This window comes from Arctopsyche grandis, chromosome 3 (genome assembly GCF_051622035.1).
Source record: "Arctopsyche grandis isolate Sample6627 chromosome 3, ASM5162203v2, whole genome shotgun sequence".
Classification (NCBI taxonomy): Eukaryota; Metazoa; Arthropoda; class Insecta; order Trichoptera; family Hydropsychidae; genus Arctopsyche; species Arctopsyche grandis.
In genome coordinates, this window is record NC_135357.1 from 19,377,210 (window position 1) to 19,404,857 (window position 27,648).

At 31.0% G+C, this 27,648-nt stretch overlaps 1 protein-coding gene across 3 annotated transcripts in view; it reads right to left on the reverse strand.

Annotated features, from left to right (window-relative positions):
* The window catches only part of LOC143909714 (5-hydroxytryptamine receptor 1-like), a 108,634-nt gene that overhangs the window by 19,755 nt on the left and 61,231 nt on the right, over positions 1-27,648 (reverse strand). The gene's annotated exons all lie outside the window — the stretch shown is intronic.

Here is a 27,648-nt window from a genome sequence, read left to right on the forward strand (position 1 = left end):
TACTATTCAGTATTTAATGCTCATTTTCGGAACGTTATAGTAGCGAGTGCACGAATGACGAATTTTCCCAAAAAAGCCATAGAAAACCTGTTTTGCTTGATACGTTATGGTAACATGTACTGCTTTTTAGTATGAATAGGCTATGTCAGCTACTGCTGTTACATTTACGCCACGTACACAGTACGGAACATATGAATGTACATATCTATGTATATAGAATTTACCAAAAAATGCTTTTTTTACTGCTGTTTACATGCAGCTACGATTGATGTTTTGCCAGAATGATTAGATCTTATATCGTAGTAAAATTTATAACGGATCACTACATAATCACAGAACTTATGCAGTTATACACGTTTATTTTATGCAGTTATAAACCTTTATGCAGTTATACACTCCAATCGGTCAATGGAGTGTATTTTTAACGTCAATGACCATCACTGGCTTCCGATTAAACGCCATCAATTTTCTTTATTTAAATCTATTTCGACTATAATTCATTATAGAGTAGACATAATGTGTCTACTCTGTAACGAAACAGAATTTTTTTTATTTTCCTATTTTTTTATAATTGAATTTAAAAAAAATCCTACATGTCTTTCTGAAATACCCTAAAGACATATGTATGTATATTATACAAATAAAGCAATGTAAATTTTGTTTACACATAAAGCCACAGGTGCATATCTTTGCGACGAACACTCAAACGTTTCCCTACGATTTTCATCTCAGCCCTATAAGTAACTTCATTTTCCGGCCGCCCCCTTTTCATCATTTTCATCGTCATTTTTTTTATCCCGCGTTTTCGCACATAAGAACAGGGATGAATTTTATATGAGTGGCACGCGAACGAAGGGGTGGTGAATGCTAATTTTTTAAAGAAAGATCTTGGCTTCAACGTTGGATCGATAAAAGACGTGTGTGAAACGATAAGAAAATGTTGTAATAATGACTGAAAAAGGTTCAGTTTGAATTTAGATCGTGTCTCGAATAAACTCGCGAATATTGCATATTGAATGGGAGTGAGCCGTAATCCGCTGTATCAGAATGATTTTCGAAACGTTTCGAGAAAAATATTATCACAAACATGTAGGCGTATATACCGTTGTAGTCCAAAATTCAATAAAAAAAAAATCTGTCAATAGTATGTTTTGAAGCGTAAAAAAACCCATCGAAAAGATTTTGGAATGCGTACTAAATGTATTCAATATCGTTTTAGCATTTTTTAAGTACGATTTTTACTATATTTGAGTGTTCGAATTAAAGTGAATAAAAGCTGTGGTAAATGATTTAAAATTTTTCAACTACAAGATCAACATTAAGTGTTCTAATTACATTTTATGTACATACATATGTAAATATGTGGATACATATACATACATAGTATCACATAAATAAAACTCATATACATATGTAATATTATATAATTAACTGCTTATCGTTTTAATATTATGGAAGGTCGAACAAAGTAACAAACTATCGAGTTTACGAATTTAACGTATGCATAACTATGTGCATACACATGAACATTCGAATGTGTAAATTTAACTTTGTATACATTGTATGAAAAGGCACACTGAAATAACTTTATTAACATACTTATGTATGTATTATAATTTGGTATTTATTTATTTACATATTTAATGAAAAATAATTATGAAATGATTATAGAGTGTTATGTACGTTAAAATAAATCAGCGTCTATTAGTAGTATTCAAATCAATATAAAACACTGAGTAATGATGACGCTTGGCAGCGGATAAGCACGTAATCTCTGACGACAGACGGACGGTTTGTCTATACAAAATGGCCACAATGTATAATATGATTGTTCGCAGACGTGAAAGATGAAAAAGAGCCGACGAAGTAAGCGCACTCTCGAAACAATCCGAATGTGTTGTGCTCCAAAGAAAACTGTTCCACCTAGAGATTGACAGGTTATTTAAACGGTTTTTCACCGTGCGCTACGGGATTTTCATTTCCGCAGACGGCGGCAACGAGAAAATCTTATACGATTTTTCAAACAAATCTTAAAAATCGACGACGACTAAATCGGCACCGCACCCTCTTCTTACCTCCCTTTGCTTTCTTATTGCTTTCAAGGAAATAAATAAAGTGCAGCTGCTGCGTAAATTGTACGCTGTCACGAGCACTCTGACTTTCTCCTGGACCACAAGATTCTTGGATTGTACTATTCGACGATTGGACGATGCTAAATCATATATAATAAAAATCTAATTTATTTTCGACTTTTTTTTAAATTAAATGCCAATGTCTTAAAATTTACTAAACGATAATGCATATATTTTATCATTTTAAATATAGGCACTTAGTACTTTTAAAGTTATACATTTTTGGAAGGTAAATATTTTTATTAAAATGTCCATTATACATATTAGTCTTTCATATGTTCAAGAAACTAACTGTCAAAATAAGCTGACCATATCAAAATATCGGAGCTCAATTATAGATATCGTTGGTCAGTATTTTAATAAAATATTTACCAATCGATATCTATAATTAAGCTCGTACGATAATAACAAATAATATTCATTATAATAACTGACCAAAACCATTTAACGTTGTTGACTAATTGAATACAGTGTTTAAGTATTGATTATAACAAATAGAATACGGATTGAAAATGAGTGGTATTGGCGTTGAAATGGATGGGTGATCCGTTTGAGGGTACGAATGAAGAGAAAAGCTTAAATTAAATATTTAAAACCTATTTTTTTTTTATAACGTAATAGGTAAGTTTGAAGGCTAAAAATAAAAAGATTCAATAATAGAATCTAAATTTAAAAAAAATCGGATTTTGTTAGATATTAAAGTATGTAAGTTAAATTTATAAAAGTCAGCGATAAGTACGGTGGTAAAATATTGTTATTGTTGGTGATATTATTATGGCTGTGCGGATGAAAATTTTGAAATTTCACATTCGGACGAAAGTTTTTTGGAACTGACATAATGATTACGCTCTGCTAAATGACGCGTGAAAATTCCAATTCCCAGACAATTGGTTGATTTTGTCGTTATAAATTAAATTTTCAATATTGGTCGATCGCTGTGCCGATCGAGCTCCAATTATTGTGGTCGGGAAATTCATTTCACGCATACGCTGTGCAAATATAATAAATTTTCAATATTCCAAAATGAAAGCAAAATATTTTTAAAAACAAGAACTGTGAATATACATACATATAATGATTCATAGAAATTGATGAAACGCATATTTAACTAGGCGAATAAGATTTGAGTGTGCGGTTTATTAAAGCGAAACAGATTACAAAGTAAACGAGAAAACTTTAAGGTGCGTTTCAATAATCAGAATAAATTGTAATACACCGTTTTTATAGCAATTAATATCTTTACTAATATACATTTGTATCGAATGCATCGAATGTCGAAAAATCGAAATCTTTATGACGATGTTCGTTCACATGAATACATATGAAGAGCGGGTAGTATATATCAGTGGCGAGCGGTAAAATTCTCTCTTTTTTTTGTCGTACAGTCTTACTTAATTTGCGCGAGCAGGATACAAGAGGAACAGGCTGTTCCTCTTGTATCCTGCCCGTGCACATTAAGTAAGGCTGTACGACAAAAAGAGAGAGAGAGAGAGAATTTCACCGCACGCCACTGATATATATATATATATATATATATATATATATATATATATATATATATATATATATATATATATATATATATATGTATACATATATTCGGTCTCCGTGACGAGCCCACATATATTATATATATACATAGTACCGTTTACCATGCATGCGATCTTTCGACTTAAGATCTTTCGATTTTCGTTCTTTGCTTTCCGATATTTGCTTTTCGATCTTTCGACTTTCGATGTAGTGAACCAGACCCATGTACAACATAGATATTATATACATTTATTTCAATCTAAAAGATTTCGATTTTGTTTTATCATAAAAAGTTTTAAATTAATTTATTCTAAAAAACTTTAAAAAAAAAATTATTTTTGTATAAAGTATGTTCTTTCTACTGTAAAAGTCATATATATACGAAGTACACTAACAATAAAATACATCGATTTTTCACGTAAAAGATAAGCTATCCAAATTATATTTTAAACTATGTACATATGTACACATACATATGTATGTCCTTTTTGTACAGCGATGACGTCTACAAAAGATGAAAATCACAAATTACATATATAAAATTAGAATGGACGTATTCGACGCACCGTATATGATCCGCGGGCCGAGGATTGGCCGCACCTGACGCGGGAAAAACGAAATCGGAACACAGCGTTTACGGAGCGGAGTGAAAAACGACTGCGTCGCACACACATAAATAATCCGCCACTATTAATCTCGCATGCGAATTTTCCTACATTTTTCACGATTTTCTGCGGTGTCACTAACGCTGCCACCTGACGTTTTATTAAATTACGAGTAATTTCCCACGTGCGAGATCGGATCGATACGTGTCGCCCGGCTTTTTCATAATGTGTGAGTGATAATGAGCTGTCAGTCAATGGCGCCGAATTAACTTGCGACCAAAACAAAAAATAAACACTGACACAATTATATATAATATGTATAAAAAAAAAGTAAAAACGAGAGAATTTTCGACGCACATTCGAGCCCTGTCCTGGTTTTTCGCTAATAATACGCGCATTTCGCGACGTTTCGCGTCACCGGGTAATTTTTGAGTGACATTGAATTTTAATGATTTTTTTTACCCGATCGGTCCCACGACGCCGAGTGTAATTTTTCTCAATCGGGTTTTATAATGCAATTTGAAAATCAGCGTTTAAATGTTTGCAGAGAGATTTAAACTAAGCAACAAATATTTTGGTCGGCTAATATTTTGGGTAGCTTTGAATTAAAATGATCGATTAAATACAGACATTTTAATTAATATCTTGCGTTGGAGTGAGAGTACGAATATATTAAGGAAACATTGAACTTATCAAAATTGAATAGAGTAAAATGTTCTATAAATACTTCACACAATTTGCATAGGTTTTTACACATACATTTTTGTGTGTGCATACATATACACATATAGTATGTATATGTGTGTACATACTATATTGGGTATTCAAACTTATTAATTCAAAAGTACACCGCATACGTTGACTAAAATTTTAATTTAAACTTTGTTTGACCGTTACATACATAAGTGCGGCACATAGACGGGTGAATAGAAAATCCTACTCATTATAAGTTTTTTAACTAACTTTTTGAAAATTCATTTTAAATTTTCAATATACATATGTATGTACATACATATGTACATATGCATGTAGTATCGTAAGAATATGTTTTACTTTAATGAAATGAAATAAATTGAACTTATTCACTTCGAGTTGCACAAAACGGAATCCAAGCAATGCTGCGTACGTCAGTCAATGTAATAAATATTATACATATTATATTAAATGAGTAAAGGCTCGAGTATTATTTTGATAAAAAAATAATTTTAATTAATTAATTAATTAATTAAAAAAAATTGATTCCTTTAAATTTTAATAAACTTAAGAGTATTCTTTTAATAAAATATTCATTAATTTTCAACAATGACCTGTGCCACCAAATAATCGATTATCTCGGCAAAAATTTCGAAGAAGTAGTTTTATTTTTATTTTTTACTATTTAAAAAAATTAACACACCTTAAATTTTTAACTTTCACCTTAAATCTTATATGTACATATGTTATGTGTCTATGTGTTTCAATATTATATGAAAAACGAGCAGAAGAATTTTCATAACACGCGGCCATACAATTTTTTCGGCTAAAATAATGTTTCGACTTTGAAAAAACTCTTCAATTAGGGGATTCAATAATAAAATTTACTATTAAAACAAATTAAATTTGAATCACGTTGTATTTCTCTTGTTCAAGTTGTACATATACATATGTATATTTTTTATGCCAGTTAGTATAATAAAATATATTTATTTTTGATATCGAACAATGCAAATCAAAAATAATACAATACGAGCCTCCACGGTCCTTTCGCAGAGGATGTTAAAAATATAAGAACGAATGATGAACAAAGCGATTTGTGTACTCGAGACTAAACTGGATAAACATCGCATCTTTTGTTTGGTTGCTTTTGTCATATTTAACCGTGCACGAAAATAGAAAGGATTTTGTCATGGAATTACAAAAAGAAGAGGAGAGTAGAACATGGTTATAACCGTTGTTCCCTCGCTCTAATAAAGGATTAATCCTGTCCGGAAAATGATGTCGAGGTGGCCTACATTTTAATTCGTTTCGACCGCATTTATGTATTTAAACATCGTATGGAACGTGAAGTGTTGACCGCATTTGCGGGATCGATACAAAGTTTAGTGGTTGCCACCCGTTAATGGCAGCTACTCAAGGTGCTCTGCAACCACCCAACAACCCTCTAAAGTCAACATTCACCATTACCACCTCCTTACAACCCCCCCCCCACCCTATGCATGACTATTGTGTGTGCCTCCGAGTATTATCTTCGTAAATTAATGCCTATAATGTTGCCAGTGTGCATGTGAAATTTCAAAAGGATCTATGATATACCTATACATCTTATACTAGATATACAAGTACTAGCATACTGATGTTGAAGTAATAGTGTAGAACAGAATGTGCACTTTAAGCGTCGGTTCTGTAGCAAGAGATAAACTAGTGTTGGATATGATGTCATGCAGTACTAATGGATTATCATATATACATACACACATGTTGTATGTATATATATATATATATATATATATATATATATATATATATATATATATATATATATATATATATATATATATATATGTATATATATATATATATATATATATATATATATATATATATATATATATATATATATATATATATATATATGTATATATACATTTATACATACAGCATGTGTGTACGTATGCATATATTCAATTATTGTATATCAGTTCGTTTTATATTGTATTTCCAATACCAATTCAATTTTGAAAAGAGACTTCGTGCATATATTTTACTAAAACATGCATATATAACGTTCTAAAAAATATGGAATTTATGTGTGTGTAGTAAAATATCCATATACATAGGCTATAACTATATAGTGTAATTGGTCCCATAGAGACACTGTTGGAATTTACGTATTAAAATTCCTTTTTATAAATGTACATGCGTGTATATGGGGGTACTTACGTATATATGTACATTCATGGGAGTATATGGGGTAAAAAATAAATGATCTACATTGAATGTACACCGTGGTGTATGCTAGCGAACCACAAATCATTTCGTATTTACATGACAATTTATATCTCACGTAAATACAAGTACATCTTCGATGTAAATATACACAAGTGTTTGAATCGCAGCGTAACTCAAAGGCTCTTCTAGACTAGGTGAATACGACGAATGGTGTTTAATTTTTTAAAACACCATTATTTTTTATTTAAAAAAAATTTAAATAGATACTGAATTGTTTGCGAAGTAATACATAAAAGAGCCTTGTAAAAAATAAGAATATTTCTTAATTTTAAATTCCAACGCAAAGTTACCGAAGCTATAATAAAATCCATGTAGATTTTTTTTTATAAATCACTTTTATATTCAATTTGTAACAGTGTATTTACATATTACAAATAAACATATGTACATACATATTTGCTGAATTAACTAATTTGTGCTTTGAAATTTGTTCATCGAATCACATATGCGTGGGTTGTTGGGGATGTTTCTGAGAATTCGACCGGGATGTCGTGAATACGAGTAAATTGAACGCCAAGTTCTAGCCAATATTTTCATAAATCGAATCAGACACGATAACGAGAAATGTAGCACGCAAAGTGCCGATTTATAAATCTGCATTAGAAACGTTTCAACGGATAAATATGTATGTCTAAGGAACATGTTACGGTCAATGAACGAAGTTTATTGAGGATATACGAGATAAATTAGATTAATCGAACGCAAGGGAATAAAAACACAGCCCACTTGGCCAATAATAGAACTTCGAAAGTTGAATAAGTTGTTCAAGTATCATTATTTACGGATGTTATTCGCAAATTGTTCGTACATACATAATATAGAGAGATCAATATATACAAAAAATGCTTGAAATGAGCTAATTTGGTGTTTTCAAGTATATTATAAAATAAAAAATGGCAATCGACGGAATTGTTGAAATAAAATTCAGTATCAATGGTATATTCAGTATCAATCTGCAAGATCAATTCTCTAGAAAAAACAATGTAGAAATATCCGGCATACCTATGAAAAAGGGTGAAAATCTAGTGTCTATATTATATGACTTATGTGCTGTCGTGGGTCACAAATTGTGCGACACAGATATTGACACCATACACCGTGTGCGGCCGTACCCGTCCCAGGGCGTTGCAGGTTCACAGCAACAGCAACAGCGAGAGGGCAACAGCGATGTGAGTGTGCGCACGTCATCAGTGGTCGTACGGTTCACTCAGCGCCGTCGTAAGGACCTGCTGATGGCGGCCGTGCGCGCCCGCCGCGGCATCACCACCAACGACATCAATATTCCAGGCCCGCCCACCACCCTATACGTAACGGATCACCTTACACCAACGAATAAATTATTATTGAAGCGAGCACGCCAATTGAAAACTGAATATAACTACGCCTACTTGTGGGTTAAAGATTGCAAGATCATGATTAGAAAAAGTGCGAGCTCCAATATCATACAAATCTCAAAAGAATCAGATCTTTGCAAAATCAAATGACTAAGTGCAATATTAAATTTTAATAACCTAATAATTATCTATGCATTTATTGTCTACTGGTCTGCATCACATATTATAATGTATGTGCAAACAATTATGTACGTATGGCTATATAATTTATTATTTTTATTATTACTATATAACTATGCTATTTACATATATTTTACTCATAAACTAAAAAAGGTACGAGTTCGTTTTTATATTTGTGTCCATGTATACCTTTGCATTTCAACTGGTATCACCAAGGATGGTTTGCTTAATAATTCCATATCTTTATCTGTGTATGCAGTTATGTGTATGTTTATATGCATATATCTATTTTCATTTATGCATATGGATATTTATATTTATATCAGTACGTGCTCTATCTACTTCCTTTTTTACAATGTCTTCTAATCGTCTTGTCATTTATTATCAAAATGTCAGAGGTCTCCGAACTAAATCTGACTCTTTTCTTCAAAATGTATTAGTTAATAATTATGATATTATCTGTCTATCAGAAACTTGGCTAAATGACTCATTCAATAATAGTGAGTTTTTTGATGCCAGATATCAGGTGTTTCGACGTGACAGAGATTATTCTCTTCATAACCAAATATTTGGTGGTGGTGTAATCATAGCTGTGAAAAATAATCTACCCTCTGTCATTCAAAATAATTGGTTAACTTCCACAGAAGACCTTTGGATTACTATTACCACTAAATTTTTTAAACTAAATATCTGTACTGTCTATATTCCTCCTGGTAATTCTCACCAAACTCTATTAGTTACCCATTTAAATAAAGTATCTGATCTAATAACCAATTATCCAGAGGATCGATTCATTTTACTCGGTGATTACAATCTTCCCACTATTGATTGGACAAAATACGACTCAAATCTGCATCTATTTCCTTCCAATTGTATTAATTTTTCTTCCCTTTCCTTTACTCAATTCTTATCTTATAATAAACTTTATCAATACAATTATTTGTCAAATACTAATAATCGTATTCTTGACCTAGCTATTAGTAGTTTCCCCTTATATATTTCTCGTGCTGACTCTACGCTAATCCATGAAGATTCTCATCATTTATCCTTTTGCATCTCAATAATTTACAACAAATCTTCACCCTTGAATTATAATTATAATAAAACTTTCCTCTTTAGAAAAGCTGACTATGCTACAATTATTCCAATTTTAAGCGATATCAATTGGAATTCACTTTTGTCCAATTTAAATATTGATTTAGCTTGTAAAAAATTTTACGATACCTTACAAAATATTATTGAATGCCACGTCCCTTTTACTCTTAAATCTAAGCGTACCAAATATCCCCCTTGGTTTACATCGTCTCTTATTAAAATAATAAAAGAAAAAAACAAATTCCATAAAAAATTTAAAATTTATTCAAATCCCTTAGATTATCAAAGTTTTTCACTATTAAGAGCTCGAATTAAAAAATATTCTTTAATCTGCTTTAGAAATTATATTTCTCTTATTCAAAATAATATTAAAACTAATCCCAAATCATTTTGGTCATATATAAATTCAAAAAAAAATACCTCCTCTTCATATCCTTCCGTAATGTATTATGGAAATAAGTCGGCTTCACATGGTTCTGAAATCTGTACCATTTTTGCTGACTATTTTGACTCCACTTTCAATAGTGATTCTACCATTAACCTTTCTATCTCTAATACAGATACTTCTTCTTGTAACTTATCTACTTTTCATTTTGATTTATCTACTGTACTCAGTCACATCAACTCTCTCAATGTTAATCTTGGTGCGGGTTGTGATGGTTTGCCTTCTTTTTTCCTTGTTAAATGTGCTGTCCCATTATCTCTTCCCATAACAATCCTTTTCAATCTTTCTATGTCGAACGGTAAATTTCCTGACTATTGGAAATTATCTTACATCACCCCTATTTTTAAAAAAGGTGATAAGAATCTTATTGAGAATTACCGTCCTATATCTAAACTATCTGTCATTAGTAAAATCTTTGAAAAAATTATCTATAATTTCCTTTTCTCCAATTTCAAAAACTACATTATACCTGAACAACATGGTTTTTTTAAGGGGAGATCGGTAGAGACTAACCTGCTTAATTTCACTAGTACTCTCACATCTTATATGGACAAACGAATCCAAATAGACGTCGTTTATACGGATTTCTCTAAAGCTTTTGATAAAATCAATCACAACCTTTTACTCAATAAACTTTGGTCCCTTGGAATCCGAGGAAATTTATTTCGTTGGATCTCTTCGTATATACTAAATCGTCACCAAATCATAATTCTCAATGGTTTTAGATCATCACTTAGACATATTCCTTCCGGTGTCCCACAAGGGTCGCATTTAGGTCCCTTATTCTTTTTACTCTATATTAATGATATCTCATACATCTTCAAACATTCCTTTATACTTCTTTACGCTGATGATTTAAAAATTTACAAACCTATATACACCATAGACGATTGTCATAAGATACAAGAAGATCTAGATAGATTCTCTATATATTGTTTAAATAATGATCTTTTTATTAATCTAGAAAAATGCTCTATTTTAAATTTCACTAGAAATAAGTCAATTATTACTAATCAATATCAATTAAATCATTCAATCCTTAACACGTCATCTTCTATTAAGGATCTTGGTGTAATACTCAATAATAAACTAGATTTCTCTGAACATATTTCTTTTATTACCAACAAAGCATTTAAATCTCTTGGATTCCTACTCCGCTCAACAAAACCCTTTAATGATCCTTATGTACTAAAATTACTTTATTTTTCCTTTGTAAGGTCTCACCTTGAATTTGCCTCAATTATCTGGTCACCTTTTTATTTATCCCATATTAATTGTATTGAGAAAGTTCAACTTAAATTTATTAAATCCTTACGCTACCTTTTTCCTACCTATACCCATTCTACTGTTTCCGACATTTTAAAAATCCTTTCTTTTAACAATCTTTCTGTCAGGCGACGACATTCTGATGCTATATTCTTCTTTAAGCTCATAAATGGTTTCCTTGATTGTTCTGATTTACTGAATAAGGTTAATTTCAGAATCCCAGTTCGATACCCTAGACGCGTTACACTCTTTTCACTTGATCCTTTCAATACTAATTCCCAAAAATATTTTTATCTGCAGCGCGTTTATCGTATGTTTAACGGAGAGCTGAATGAGGTTGATCTGTTTGGTATTTCCCTACATCAATTCAGGTCTAACATCAAGAGAATCTTGACCGATTGATTCATTTTTTCTTCTATTCTATTTTTCCAATATTTCCATTATTTTTATACTTTAGTTTAGTTATGTAATGTGCTATTTAATCATATTATAGCTTTCATTCCTTTCCATTTCATTTGTTTATTTTGTATTTACCTTTTTCATTTGTTTTTTATATTTGTAAATTTCAATTTCTTCTTATATTCTATCTTATAACCTTTTCCAAATATTTTAATACTATAGTTTAATTATGCAATGTACTACATATTTTGTCATGCCTTTATTCTTTACTTTTTAATTTGTTTTCCTTATATTTATCTTTTTCATTTTTGTAAAAATCTATTATTGGACTCGGGTGTTACATATATTATTTATTTACTTTTTGTGTTTTTTATACCTATCTCTGTACATCCTGTCTGTTGATTTTTCAATTAATAAAATAAAAAATAAAATAAAATATTACATACGAGTAGTATAGTGAAAGTCATTTATGCAGTTGGATAGTAGTATCATGTGAACTGCACTAATTAATAGTCCTATAGATATTCCTAACTCATCGATGTCAACTGTATCATTACTAAAGACCAATGAGGACCAACAATCACACATACTACCACGATTATCCTACATAAATGACTTAATTTTTTGGTTAAAATCGTTAAAACAGCAAAAACATGAAGACGTTCTAGCGAAGTTTTTATATGTTACGTTATATGTACATTGAATTGTTATGTTGGTTGAATTGTTTTGAACGGATAAGACTATTTCCGAATACATATATCGATTTATAACGAACTGTTATCGCAAAAATTATCAACTTTCTCTTTGAGACCCGCTGATCGGTATTTCGCAAGGTGTAGAAGAACCTAACACATTATTTTGTAAGTAATAAAGTAATAAATTATATTAATTGATTAAAATGACAAATGCTTAACGGACAATTAGCCAACGTTTAATTAATTCATATTTTATCGTGTTAATGGCTTCAATAAATCAAAACTGGTAGTAAAAAATGTTGTTTTTTTTGGAATCCCTTAGTATGGGTATTAATTATTAGTCATAAAATGTACCTTAATCAAATTTTTGTATAAGTTTAATATTCACAAAAAATTGAAATATTTACATGTAATAAATACACTCGATATACTCGTATATAAAATTTTCTATGGTACGTACATACATACGAAAATTACCAAGTGAAGTGGGTAGTAGTCAGGAAAATTCATAAACGCTGCTATAAATCACTTTTTGTCCTATAGAAAACATCATATTGTCTTTGCTTTTTTGTTAAGCGTGTTAGTATATAAATAGCATAGCCTGATAAATTTCATACGTATAATATTATATAATATAAATCTAATAATAAAATACGAAATCTAATAAAAGCGAATCTACGATGGAGTATGTAGGTACCAACATATGTATGTATATATGTACATACACACATATGCATTCAAGATAAACTGTATCCAATAAACTGATGGCTGAGCCCATCGATGTATGTAGATATACATATATAATAATATTTTCGATTAGTGTTCTATGCGAGAATATTAGCAGGGTAACCATCCGTCAGCGGTCGCAGCCCGGAAAATGGGATTAGATGGGGGTTTTGTGGTCGCAATTGTGTAGCGTCAGGGGTGTAAGATACGGGCGCCAGTCACCATTGTGTCAGATTTCCACATCATCAGATCAAGCATATCTGACAAGGGTAAAAGGGGTCGATTGTGTAGCCCGGAATTCGGGTTTGTGTCGAAAGCTTAAGGTGTACGTTAAAACACCTCGCCCAAAGACGTCCAAATCTCGAATGAGAATATGTACGTTTCCCGAGAGATTGTGTTTCGTGCGATACATGTAAATCAGATTGACAGTGCTTAATTAATATTATATGTACATATGTGGTGAAGGCAGAATTTGTAAAACTGTTCTATTGAGCCTGATTGTAGTTTTATATATATATATAAGTGTAATATAAGAAATAACAGCGAGAACGCAATACAAAAAATTTCTATCAATGGTCGGATAAGATTTATAGGAATCGCTTTTTTTAAAGTGTGCGTATATTATAAGTTCATAACAAAGCTTTTTGAGGTTAAGTGTTTGTGTATTGCAAAGACTCAATGAAATATGAAGGTTATTAGTTTCAGAATTAGCTGTATGGGTTTAAATGTGTTCTACAAGAATTGAATTTTTGATGTATATGTATGTATACAATATTTTTAGTATTGTTCAAAATAAAAATGGTCCGAGTTTGATTTCGAGTAAGAGGAAATCGTTTCGAAATCAATATATCAAAAAGTCAAGATATCGAAACAGTTCAAACGGCAGCTGTTGCAAATAAGAAAAAATTTTCCCTTTCGATAATTTTTCTAACGAAAAAATAACAAGTCAGAAAATGTTTCGACGCAAAAAAGGTTTTTTCGCGATATACGTGTCCGACCGGCAACTCGAACTCTGATGAAACTCGCGTTATTTTGTTTAACAAATTTTCAACGGCCTACGAAATTTCATTATATTCGTAAAACAGTACTCTTTGAAACTTCGTTATTTTACAAACAAAAATTGAGTAGCGATGGGATTTAGAGGGAAATTGTTAATCTGAAATAATAGGGAGTGACTGTGATAATCACTTTGACCCTTTGTCCTCGTCTGCACGGTAGACAGAACTTTGGGCAAAGACAACGGTCAAGTTCTATTAGTGAAATTACATCAATTATTCCAGATTAATTTATCGAAACTTTATGACGAGACATAAATCCATCTTTAATTTATTGTTTGGTCGCCCTCCACCGTGGAGGTAATTTTCTATGAAGCGTGGGCGAATCTAATATTGATGAAGTATAACGAATACCTTTTTCGATTAAAGTGGATGCAAATTTTTGTTAAAAAAAAGCTTTTTTTCCCTCTCCAACATTTTCTTTTACATCACAAAATACTTCTTCGCGACACAGACAGAGATTCACGCCTTTTGCGAGTTTCCTCCGTGCAATTCAATTTTCAACTTTATTGAATTTGCTCTTCTTCTTCGTCGCTATTATGATTGCTGTGCAAAAGGTTTTTCTCGCTACCTTAATAACCCACTCATCGGAATTCTTCTTGCAACTGCAACGACATTGTGAAGCGTTAAGTTTACAAACACAATCATTACATATATGAATGTATGGTTTGATTTTAAATTTAATGAAAAGTATCTTTATATGGCTAAAGAGTGAATCAAATTATGTTTTTTTTCTTGAAAAATATACTTTATGATTACATATATAATACATATTTTAAATTGGGATTCATTTATGTGAATAAATTCCTCAAGGTTTTCCAGACATCTGCGGATTAAGAGGGCATACGGAAATTTAGCATAAAACTAGTCTGGAATAGCGAAATTGTACATTTTTTGTGCTTTTGTAACAGCTGTGGCCTCGCAAAAATACTGGCTTTTTTGGGCTTTCAGAACTCGTTTTATACGACTTCTCTTCCGTAGTGACCAGCACGTTAGGGTTCAAAAGGAAACTGACCAAAAGGTAAATGTACATATATTTGTAGTTCTTTGTTGCTCTCCCTATTTTCTATCACAACAAAAAACGCTTAAAAGAAGTTCGTTTATATTTTTTATTAAATTGATAGTTTTGATTTATTTTATTCGAAGTTCAAATCAGTTAAAACATTGAAAGTATCCAATATTGAAAAATACGTAACAATTTATTTCTTGTATTGAAACTATGTACATTTCTCTCGTTGTTATTATATATCTATAAATATATGTTATATTTAGGCCGAAACGGAAAAAGTGCAAATTTGAAACATTAAAATAAGTATATGTAAATAAAAAACAAATATTATAGCTTGTGTATAATTGGTCAGTAACTAATCATGCTTTTAATCAGTTATCACAAAAAAATGTCATTAAATAAAAATAAATGACCAATATTTTTGCTACAACTGATAAAATAACTGACTAAAATCATACATATGTATATATACATATACTGATAGTTTAATTTGAAAGTTACTGATTTATAACAGATAATTGATAACTGTTTGAAAGTTTTGTTGCCTAAAACTATTCCATAGTTTCACTGTGAAATCTAAATAATAAGTAGTAAAATATGAGTAGCATGATGATTTTTATATTCGTATTTTGAATTGATAACACATTATATTGTATAGCTGTAAAAACGTATGCTATGCTGTATAAGCATCATATACAGTAGATTGAGTATCATTGTTTTCATTGCATTCGGTTCCGATATCGTTAATACAAGTATGCACTTTATGTCAACTGGATGACTTGTAAAAACACAGCGTGCAATATAAACTTGTATCTCACGTGACACAATGACTTATTCAATTGCAATTGAATTGGCAAAAGCTCACAATTTCGCTCCGATACTCAATCGCATGCTCAGAGACCATTATTAGACGGACCTTGCTCAATTCCGCGATGGCAAAACGCAAATGGAGAAACGATGGGATAGGGACTGTTGATAGAGATGAATAGAAGAGCGGAACAAGTGTTCAATTTATCGACCATGCTAATCGATTGTGTGATACTAGACAATTGCACTAATGATAGATGACGTGCATGCTTGTAGTTACAGTGCATCCGATACATTATTCTGTTGACACTCGGGAATATGTTGTATACATTTACACACTTCGATAATGTAATTTGCAATGCGTCTCGGTAAGATGTGTGTTGCGAGGAGATGGTGATAAATTCGCCTGCTAAAATATTCACGTTCGAAAGGCTTAATGCTCGAAATAGCTTCACATTATTTTGATGCCAACGTTAGGGGGATGAAATGCACGATTTGAGGGATTTGGCGGGTAAAATGCGTACGTTTTGAAAGAAACAAAATAAAAGCTCGAATGATTTCACATATGCACATATACACGATTTTATAAATTTATCAAATTTTTCCCAGCCTCTCTTATTATTTTTATTTTGTAAATGTCTTCTCTTATAATTTCGAAATTTCTTCATTTTAGTGAGCTGAAGTTTAATTGCAGCATGATGGTTAGACAAATTACATATTTAGATATTCTAGAGAAGAGAATTTTCAATGATTTTTGGATCAGTGAATGTTCTAACTGAAGCTACAAAGAATTCCATAATACTAATGAGCACAATTATATGTTTTGAGTCTTATGACGTCCCCGAAATTAAACATTTTTTTAGTAAGATATAAATTTAATAACTAATTAAAAAATAAAATAAAATTAAATGTACGAATATTTTTTGCATGGTTTGATAAACTTAAAAAAATGATGTTTTCCCATTTATGTGTAAACTAGTAGGTACAATTTACATATGGCAAAAGTCTATTTTTCTTAATTTCGAGAAATATTATAACGGCTCATATTATGTTATACATATTAATAAATGTATGTACAATATACATATATGGTAGTATGCCTTTAGTCATAGCTATAGATCTTTTAACGAATTTTTAATCCAATTTTGTTTCTTATCAATATGCACTCTTAAAATTTAAAGTAGCTTAAGCTTGTTGAAAAATAAGCTCGTGAAATTCTCGGTAGCTCGTGCAAAAAATTCAATTTTATACACGGCTGATTTCATACGCTTTTTCTCTTCGTCGCTTCAAATGTTTTTCATGATAAAAAAAGAATCAGTATCGTCGAAGTTTACGAGGAAATTCGATCACCGAATATATTTTCTTTATTATATCAAATTTGTCGATTGCTAAACAAATATCGACTGGCATATATTCACCTATCAATCTAAAATGGTAAAAGTAGGCTGCATACAGTTTCAAAAGTATTTATTTTATATTAAAAATAAGCTTGTGAAATACATTATACATTGTAAATATATAAAAATACACACAGAAACAAAGCAGACATATTTTATAAGCGTGCACAAAGGAAATTTATCAGGTGCGAATTTAATGTATAACTTATTCAAGTGTTGCGTAGATGTGTAGGTAATTTGTCGTTTAATCCCCCGGTGGAGAATAAATTAACACATCCATTTGAAAGGAGATCTAAAATAAAAAGGTTTACCATCAAAAACACATTAACAATTTAAAGCGGACAAAAATTGCGTAACGCCATTTTGAAATCGACGGCTAAAAACCCTTACCGAAACAATTTTTCTATCTGAATTACATAAATTAAATTTTAAAAATGCATGTGAATTTTCCGCATGATTTCGGCGTGGATGAGTTTATATTTTATAACCTTTATATTTTTATTTTTTGTGTTCTATTCATCCTTTCGGTTGGTTCGTATGTATGTATAGGCTTTGGTTACTTTGGTCCAGTAAGCCAAGCCGCAAGTTTCGCTGCGGTCAGAGTAATTAGCGGTATTCTTTGAATCTTTTATGATCGAGAACCGTTGATTCTGCGAAATCACCCCGGCACTAATCCACCCCAGCGAAAGTTAGGACTTGTGAAAGTTAAACTGTGCTCCCATTAACCATTAATAACTCGTTTCGGCTTATGAAATTCGGATATAACGGAAGGTCATTATTATATTAAAGAGAGAGATAAAGAGATAGAATAATTTATGTCTTTTTTTATATTTGCAATTATAATTTATTTCGTATTAAATTCGAAAGTGATTTTCAATACAATTTGTTCAAAAACAACAATTTAAAGCGATTTATGATCTAAATAGTAAATTTAGTGTGTATTAATGTGGTAACTATTATAAGATTTGTAATTTGTAAGTTGCGTAATGTGCTAGTGGTATAGACGAAACAGTCTTTTTCTTGGCCAATGTATGTATTTTCTGTAGTATGCTCCGTATTAAAAGACAAAAAATACTAAATAGTAAATATAGCAAATATAAAATATTGATAATACAAATTACAGATTAGCCACATATGTATTACATACATATATGACTCCTAGCTTTAGCCCTAAAAGTAAACATATTGCAAGAAAACACATTAATAGACACTCTTTAATAATATTATGAAGGCAGCATATCAGGGTAATAGCATTATTTAATGTGACATTATTAGAACAGAAAAATAGAGTATAGTATGGATAGAAGTACTGCTAATCGTGCATTGCTGTGCCAGGGTGTTGCCTTGCAACGCGGGCTAATATGAATAAACCTTAAGGTGTATACACACAAAATGGTATGCGGCACGTGCTTTTTTTAGATAGTTTTGCACACGCAAAAAATAAACACTGGCATGCCTAGTCTGTATACCTAGTCTTCGTGATCCTTTCCAAAACCAACCCCCTGTAGTGTTTTCGGTGATACTTAATCCTTGTATTGACAGTGATTCCCATATTTGGAAAAAATTTGGAGAAGATTCTCAAAATAATAAGATCGTACGAATTAGCAATGACATCAAGAGACACCTATCACAGCTGGAGTCCACCTAGGCATACGATGCCGCACTTTTGAGTGTGTTCTTACCAATTGTCGCAAATATTAAATTCACTCTATCTTGCGTAAATAAGTTTTCTTTATTATAAGATTCATCCACCGAATGTAATTAGTATACAAAGTGTAAAGTGGCGTGCGATGGAAATTTCTCTGTTTCTATCGCACAAATTTACTTAGTTGTGCGCGAGTAGGATACAAGAGTACGCTGTGACGTCATACTACATACATCTGTATGTAGTATGCATGCAATTAAGCTGTAATTATTAAATTGATTGTATAATTGTATTATACATATATGTAATTTGAATTTTAAACTATTACGTAATAATTTCAGGAATGCGTTTTGGTATTGTATACAATCAACTATTCGTCCCTAGAGATATTGGTTCACAAATGAGCCGAACGTGCTCACATAATGAATATTAACGTTCAGGATTTTCCAGAGAGAACTCGGTAATTTCTCAACAGAAAAGATTTGTTCTTTAACGTGTTACACACAGACGTACAGACTGGGTAAAATTTAACATACCCACACACACATACACACATATTTGCAAACATGTCAAATAGGTGGGATTATAACACGTTATGGTTTGCAAGTATCCGCAAAACTCTGTAACGGAATTAAGATTGATGCGACAGAAAGCCGATGTTGGTAGTAACGGTCTTAATGCGCCGCTGAAAAATGATTAATGATGCCCATCATCCCTCAGGACACACCCCCGTGATATACTATTGAAGATACAAATTAAAGCCCTGTCACATTATTTCAAACTATGTGATCATGCGAAACAAATAATGCAAGTGGTTGTTGTACACAACCTGTATGTAAAATATGAGAAACAAATGTCATATATGAACTTATTATAAGTATGTACGTACGTACATATGGACATATGTGTGAGTATGTGAGTGTTTTCAGATCAAGGACCAAGGTTGATTGTTTTGTGGTAATAAGTAGTCGTCGTTTCGTGCCCGTTTGGCACACGCCGTTTTCCACGGCAATTAAAGGGTTAAACTGTGATTTTCAGGGCACGAAGTCGGCCAAGGTTTCTTCTGTTTTAAAACGTTTGGCAGTGAATTTGGAATTTCCATAATCGTTTTGACTTTCATTTTGAGGTCGCACAGCTCTTCGCCAAACACGAAAATCAATTCGTTTACGAACACCATTTATTATTATAAGACGACCCTTTGCTTTTTACGTTGTTTACACTTTTATGTTTGACGGATTTTGCATTGAATATAAAGGTCCATATGTACATACATACTCATATGTGTGTATTTAGAGGAAAAATAAAAATTATCTCTATATGTATACATACATATGTACATATGTACATACATAAATCGTCTAACATTTTCAAGAAAATCACGCTTTCCTATTTCTCACTTTTTTTCATTTCCAGACAAATCCGATATTTACCACACCTGCAGTGTCAGGTGACAAAGTTTTCAAAATTTTAATATAAGAAGATTGATATATTTAATTTAATACGTGCGTGGAATTTTGGCCGAATGCACATTTGTCCGAAGGACACTTGGCCGAACGGACATTAGGCCATTTAATTTTTTTTCATATAAAACGACCCTAATATTTAACCAAATATTGTTTAATTTTTTTTCATATAAAATGACCCTAATATTTAACCAAATATTGTTTAATTAAATATTAAATATTAATATTTAATTAAATATTAAATATTGTTTAGTAAGTCACCATGCCTATTAGTAACTATTGTAACAAAATGCAACTTCATATCTATATATTATTGTAATGTGAGAGGTAGTCTCAGATTTATAGAGATTATAAAGGAGACATATTTTATTTAACCTCACTAATATGTAATGTAATTCTACATTTGAGCCGTTATAATTGAAAGTGGCATAAGTCCACTTTTTTAATTTATAGAAATATCTTGCAAAAAATTAAACATAATCTTTTGCGTTTAGAAATATTTAAAAATATCGATGTTTTGTAATTCGTTTATTCTGCTTTTCCGAGATTCTGGATATATCGGATAAAAATAAGTGATAATAATTTGCAACAGAAATAGTGCTTAAGAACTGAAAACTCAACTTTCGCCACTTTCAAATATAATGGATTATGTGAACGTCAAAAAATATCAATAATAAATAATGAGTTTGAAAACTATTTTTCCATTTTTAGCATATGATTTGATGTATGTATAATAAAAATAAACAGTTATCGTGTTTTTTTCCCAGCGGAAACATTACGTAATGAAAATTATTGATCGGTAACTAAAGTGATTATATACATAATATCAATTACGATATTTAGTTTAGTGCGCATCGATACTATAATGTCCAATAACATTTTATTAAAATTGTACATTTTCTTGAGCTTTATCGGGCGTAGTGATGTAACGATGGGTGCGTCGATGGGCTTAGTATGGAAACCACACTAAACGTACGACACATATGTATGTATGTATGTATGTACATACATACAATATGTACCTATCGGAAAGCTGTTAGGGTCGAATCATCATTTATTGGAATCCTCTTTTTAGGTTTGTTGGATAACCTTTTCTACCGTTTTTTTTATATATTCGGAAATCCTCTATATTCACTACTCGTCCTTAAATTGATAAGAGAGGCGGTATTAGAATTCAGAGAAGTATGTCGTAGATGCGATCTAAAATGGCATGAATTATTAGGAACGATTTTTTCCAACCGACTTGATTCAAACGTGTTCATATGAATGTGAAAGACTGTTTCGAAGCATTTCTGTAATTGATATAAAAATATGGAATAATTATAAATTTAGCTATTTCGTTACAAAATTCAATTGAAAACCTTTTCTATAAATTCTAATTCTAAAGTAATAAAATGAAAAATTTTGGCATTAATTAAAGATATTTGTAATTTTAATTTTATATTTAATTAATCAAAGACATTTGTAATTTTAATTTTATTTAAATTGTTGAATTTCATACTATATTTTATAATACTAGTTGTTTTACCCGGATTCACTCAGTATTTTTTTTAATATAAACAGCTTAAACATGGCGAATCTAATAGTAAACATTCATTTGTTTTTTTATTAAATTTATTTGAATCGAAAAAAATATAATATTCAACCAATTGAATTGTCACCGTAGAAACATTGTATTGCTTACTAAATTCCCAACCAAAGATACAAACTTACATACAAATTCTCTTTCGAAATTATATATTAGATATACGATTTGGTTAAAATTACTGAAACCAAAATAAAAAAATATTTTTTAAGTGCAAAACGAAATTTAAATGTTGTTTGTAATAAAATTTTTAACGTTTTGTATTGATATCGTTTAAAAAAAATGACTTTTATGTGTATTTTCAGGATTCTCATTTTATTATATTAATAAAACACAAAATTCTCCACCCTGAGCAAATACTGAAAAAGCCCGTTTGATAATTTATATTTTCTGCCGGGCTTGTATTATGTAAAACGCGGCTATTTTCTAAGATATATGTACATATACATATATAATATTCGTAAGATGGAGAATCACTCAAATGATTCAATACGAGGATTAGTATCGTTTCACACGTAACAGTTTCGTGGTGACAGACATACGAAATTATACAATTGGGGTAATGAAATTAGCGCATTTTCGCGTTATTTACCCGACGCTGTCGTGTGCGAGTTCAAAGAGCATAGGCAAAGTGGGCAAATTAACAAAGGGCTTTTGTGACCGCCTAACGGAGGGTTAATGTGCCGAGAGGACAGTGGTCCAAATTTCCAAGGGAAAATGTGTCACGAGGAAAATGTAACAATCCCGTGACGCGTTGTGAGTGTTACTGAGAGTGATGGCTGGTTTACCATTAAACTGATGAGTGGTTTAGAATAGTGGTAAGTGGGATTGCGCTTTGTCTACAACGAATTTAGTATTTAGACAAGATTCAAATGAAATTATAACATCTTGCTGAAGGGTGGTACACGTTTCTGGCGAAAAATATTTTTTTTTGCTTTTATGAAATGAAAGTTAAATGCTATTATATTAAATTCATTTTTATACATATTACGTCCTTCAAATACAATGGTAATTCCGATGTACATATGTATATGTACACGATTTTACTATATACATACATACATACATATGTACATATGCACATTATTACATACATACATACATACATATGTACATATACAATTATCATATTTTATCAGAAATTTTTCAATATAATATTTATTTTTCTACGGGTATCCAGACTGGCCAACACAAACAAGATTAATACTTATAAAATTGATACTTATGCAAAAGATAAAAAGATAAAAGATAAAAGCTAATAAGCTGAAAGATACACCAGTTGAAATGTCAACGTGTAAAATATTATTAGAATATAAAAATAAATTCAAAGAAACTCAACTGGAAGACAGGTTATTGGAATACAAATAATGCAGACTCAATATTTTCCTATTCAGTCTCCTGATTTTATACATTATTAGACCTTGGATATATGTATGTATGTATCTTTGTCGATCGTGTCTTATTCGATTTAATTTTTGAAATGGTTTCTCACCAAATTGGCCACCTACCCTCTCTTTGTCACCTCTATACATAGAGGTGACAAATACACATGTATGTACAACTTTGGCCATATGTGTTACATTGGGGAAATCTGTAATGGCACCATGGTAAGATATAAAATTAAATAATTCGGATGTGATCAGCGACTTTATCTATGTACATATGTATTTGAGGAATATAAGAAGTATTAAAAACAAAATTCTATAATGAAACATATGTAAGTAAACGTTCACACATACCGGCTATGAGAGTATTTCGATAAAAATTGAGCGTAAATGTAAGGAAACTTACACAAGATAAAAGTTTTACTTCCGGCAGTCGGATTTATTATTAATTCCGGATGTGTATCATTCTTGCCTATTAACTGTATTTTATATGTATTATCTGGTCACAGTGTCATATTGGGATTACCTGTCAAGACACTGGTATTTTTTTATTAAAATAAATAAAATAATATTTAATATGTACGATACACCGAAATGACTAAATTTTTTTTGCAAGATGAAATATTCTTTTCCGTAGAAAGGTAAAATGTAATTAAAACCGACTTATTGCGGGAAGCGGGACTTTTCAGCATGTTTATAAAAAGATTTTCTATTGACAACATTCCTAAACGAATATAAATAAAGTGAAAATATGCCGTGAATAAAGAGTCGAGTGATTAAAGGTACACCTAAAAAAGCAATATTAATTGGACAGTTCATTTAAAAATTTACGAGAATTAAAAATACAGTTACAAAAAAGTTTTCCGTCGGCAGTAAATTTTTAATGGACCTTTCAATTTGTCGGGATGAAAAGCTCATTTTTCCCTAGCGAAAAGCGAGCCTTCTAACCGTATTGGTTGTGGGGCGCGCTATATACTAGAGTGTGGGGATGGTGTTAAAAAAGACGACCGCCAAGGGAGGCTGTGTACGTAACCGACGTGAATAAATAATAGAGAATGGCGGATGCTTCTGTGGTCATACGTCAAGTTGACGCTTTAATATTTGACGTTTCGTCGGGATAATGCAAGACTCGTTTCCTTCTCGGAACAGTCGAGTCGTCCGAAGTATCCCACTTTTCTCGAAGGCATAATCATATTTTACAACTTGCATGTGGAATGTGATCGTACATTCGCCATTGAATGTTTGATGACTTGCAAACGTGAATTGTATATTTCTCTTTTTGCGACCCAGTATAACGATTTCAGACTGAAGCAATTCTGTCGTCTCACGACGTCTACGACATAGAAAAATGGTTTAAATGCAACGAAATATAAACGAAAAATATTAAATTCAATCTAGAACTTTTTCTAATGGCTTCTAGACGTAAATGAATGGAGTATGTCAACGTATACCGAGAAAAAAATTAATGACTGTCTATAGGTATACTAATTATTTTATATTATCCAATTCAAATGTATGACTCAGCTCCTATAGTTAGATTTTCATTCGGTTTTTTGAATAACAAACACTTCAATTCAATGAATGCTAATTCTAACATTTATACTGATTAAATATTAAAAAAAAATAAGCATCACCTGAGTTTATCACACCATCAAATATTACACATACATACATATAACTACATAATATAATTGCAGATGATAGTGTCACGCTATGTTGCGACACCTATGCGGTTATCTGTTATAGTTGCCGTTTGAAAATAAAGGTTGTAATTTGTAGATCACTTCTTCAGAATAACTATGAATTGATTTCGACATTTATTACGTTCTAATATTTGGTATTTTTATAACGACTCCGATTAATTATTACTATTCGTATTGTAACTTTATTTTAAATCATGTATCAATCCGAAAGCACCCGTTGAAATTTCAACGGGCATAACACTATATATAAAAATCAATGTTTGTCTGTCTGTTTATCTGTCTGTTTGTATTTATTCCTATACCATTCAACCGATTGCAATGAAACTTACATGAGTTATTGTGTGCATGCCCGCAAAGGTTTCTGTAACGGGAATGGGCAAACAGGAATGAGTGACTTTGCAACGCAATAATTTCAAATTTGTTCGCGTCGCCACCTGCGTTGTTAGTGTAAAATAAACAAACAATTGAATAATTTCAAAGGTGTTCGCCGCCTGCGTTTTTCCGACAAATTATCATTACTGTAATTTAATTTGATTATTAAGTATTTATTTGAAACTGAAACATTCACTTATAGAAACACATCGAAAAACGGGAACGGGAATTGCATGCGTTATTGTGGCATTGCAACGCATGCCGGGTTCAGCTAGTACTACATTAAAACGTTCCTGTAATTCTCGTTTCCACTCATTTTTAAAATATAAGCATTCATACCTAGAGAATGGGACAACGATTGAGAATACTTAAACTTATGCCTAATAGTTTGTGCATGAACAAACTACATATGTCCATACATACATAGCTCGTTTGTCAATGTGTTGTTTTGTGTACACTCAGTCAATTCAACTGAAATCATTCAATTGAAATCAGTGTGCTTTACTTTGTGATAAAAAATCGGGCATATTTATTTGTGATGTGGTTAAATTTGTCTCGGAAAATTGTGACGACAATTTATTAGGAAAAAACATTTAATTATTTAAAATTCTGATTTATTAGGAAAAACATTAAATTATTTAATGTGAATGTGAATTTTTGTTACAACTCACAGAGACAAATTAAAACACATCACAATCGAATATATCCGATTTTTTTATCGCAAATTAAGCACATTGTTTATATCGTTAGCAAAAAACTGAAATCTATCATTTAAAGCAGTGCTTCCCAATTACTTTCATGTCACGACCCCCTAAATCTGATGGAATTAATTCCCGGCCCCTAAAATTATTTTTTTCTAGTTTTAAGGTTTATTTGGCAGTAATTATTACAATTATAATACACATATTTATATTCGGCATAAAATTATAGGAACTTGCTTAAAACCATTTTTTTTAAATTAAAACTATACACACATGAAACAATTTAATGCAATAGATGAGGTCGCATGTATTTACATAACAAATCGATATTGGGTTAAATGTCAGAAATGCTAACTCGCAAAGTCTCCGTGGAAAGGCATGACCTTTGCTTATTTTTTAATATATGTAAGTAATGACGAAAATGGACACCTACATATAAGGGTAGGTACCATTTCCAGTCAACTTAAAAATTTGAAAAATAATTACGTCGTGTCGATAAGAATCTTAGTAACCGATAGTATGTTTTAGTTCGATAGAACTAACAGTGTTCAAAAAATACACAGACACTCACACCTACATACACACATTTTTTCTAGATCAATAAAACGTGATCAGTGATCGATTCCGAGTTCGAATACGTCAAAATCTCGAGTTCGAATTTTTGCATGATCACAAAGCTTCATCTATCGTTACTACGTATATACATACATATGTAGATAAAATAAAAAGTTGGCTTGGTTACTTACGGTTATTTTGTATTATTGCGCTATCCATGCGAAAAAAATACGAAACTATGATATGAGCACTATAACGATGAAATGAAAATAAACGAATACATATATGTAAGAGTGAAATCGTATTTTTAAATAAAAATATTTTTAAATTCAAATATTTTTGATAACGGTATGATAAACAAGTATACAAATACGAAAGAAACGTAGTACCATTTAAAATGTTTACGTACAAGAACAAACATAGTGAATGTGTGCTTAAACAAATTCTGATGTAGAAATTTAGCATTGCACAACTCTCTGAAGAAATCGTTTTATACTATTTATGAAATAAATCTTTTTCAAATATTTATTTTAATATGAAAACAAAATTCATCAAAATGTTGTGTTTTGAACGTAT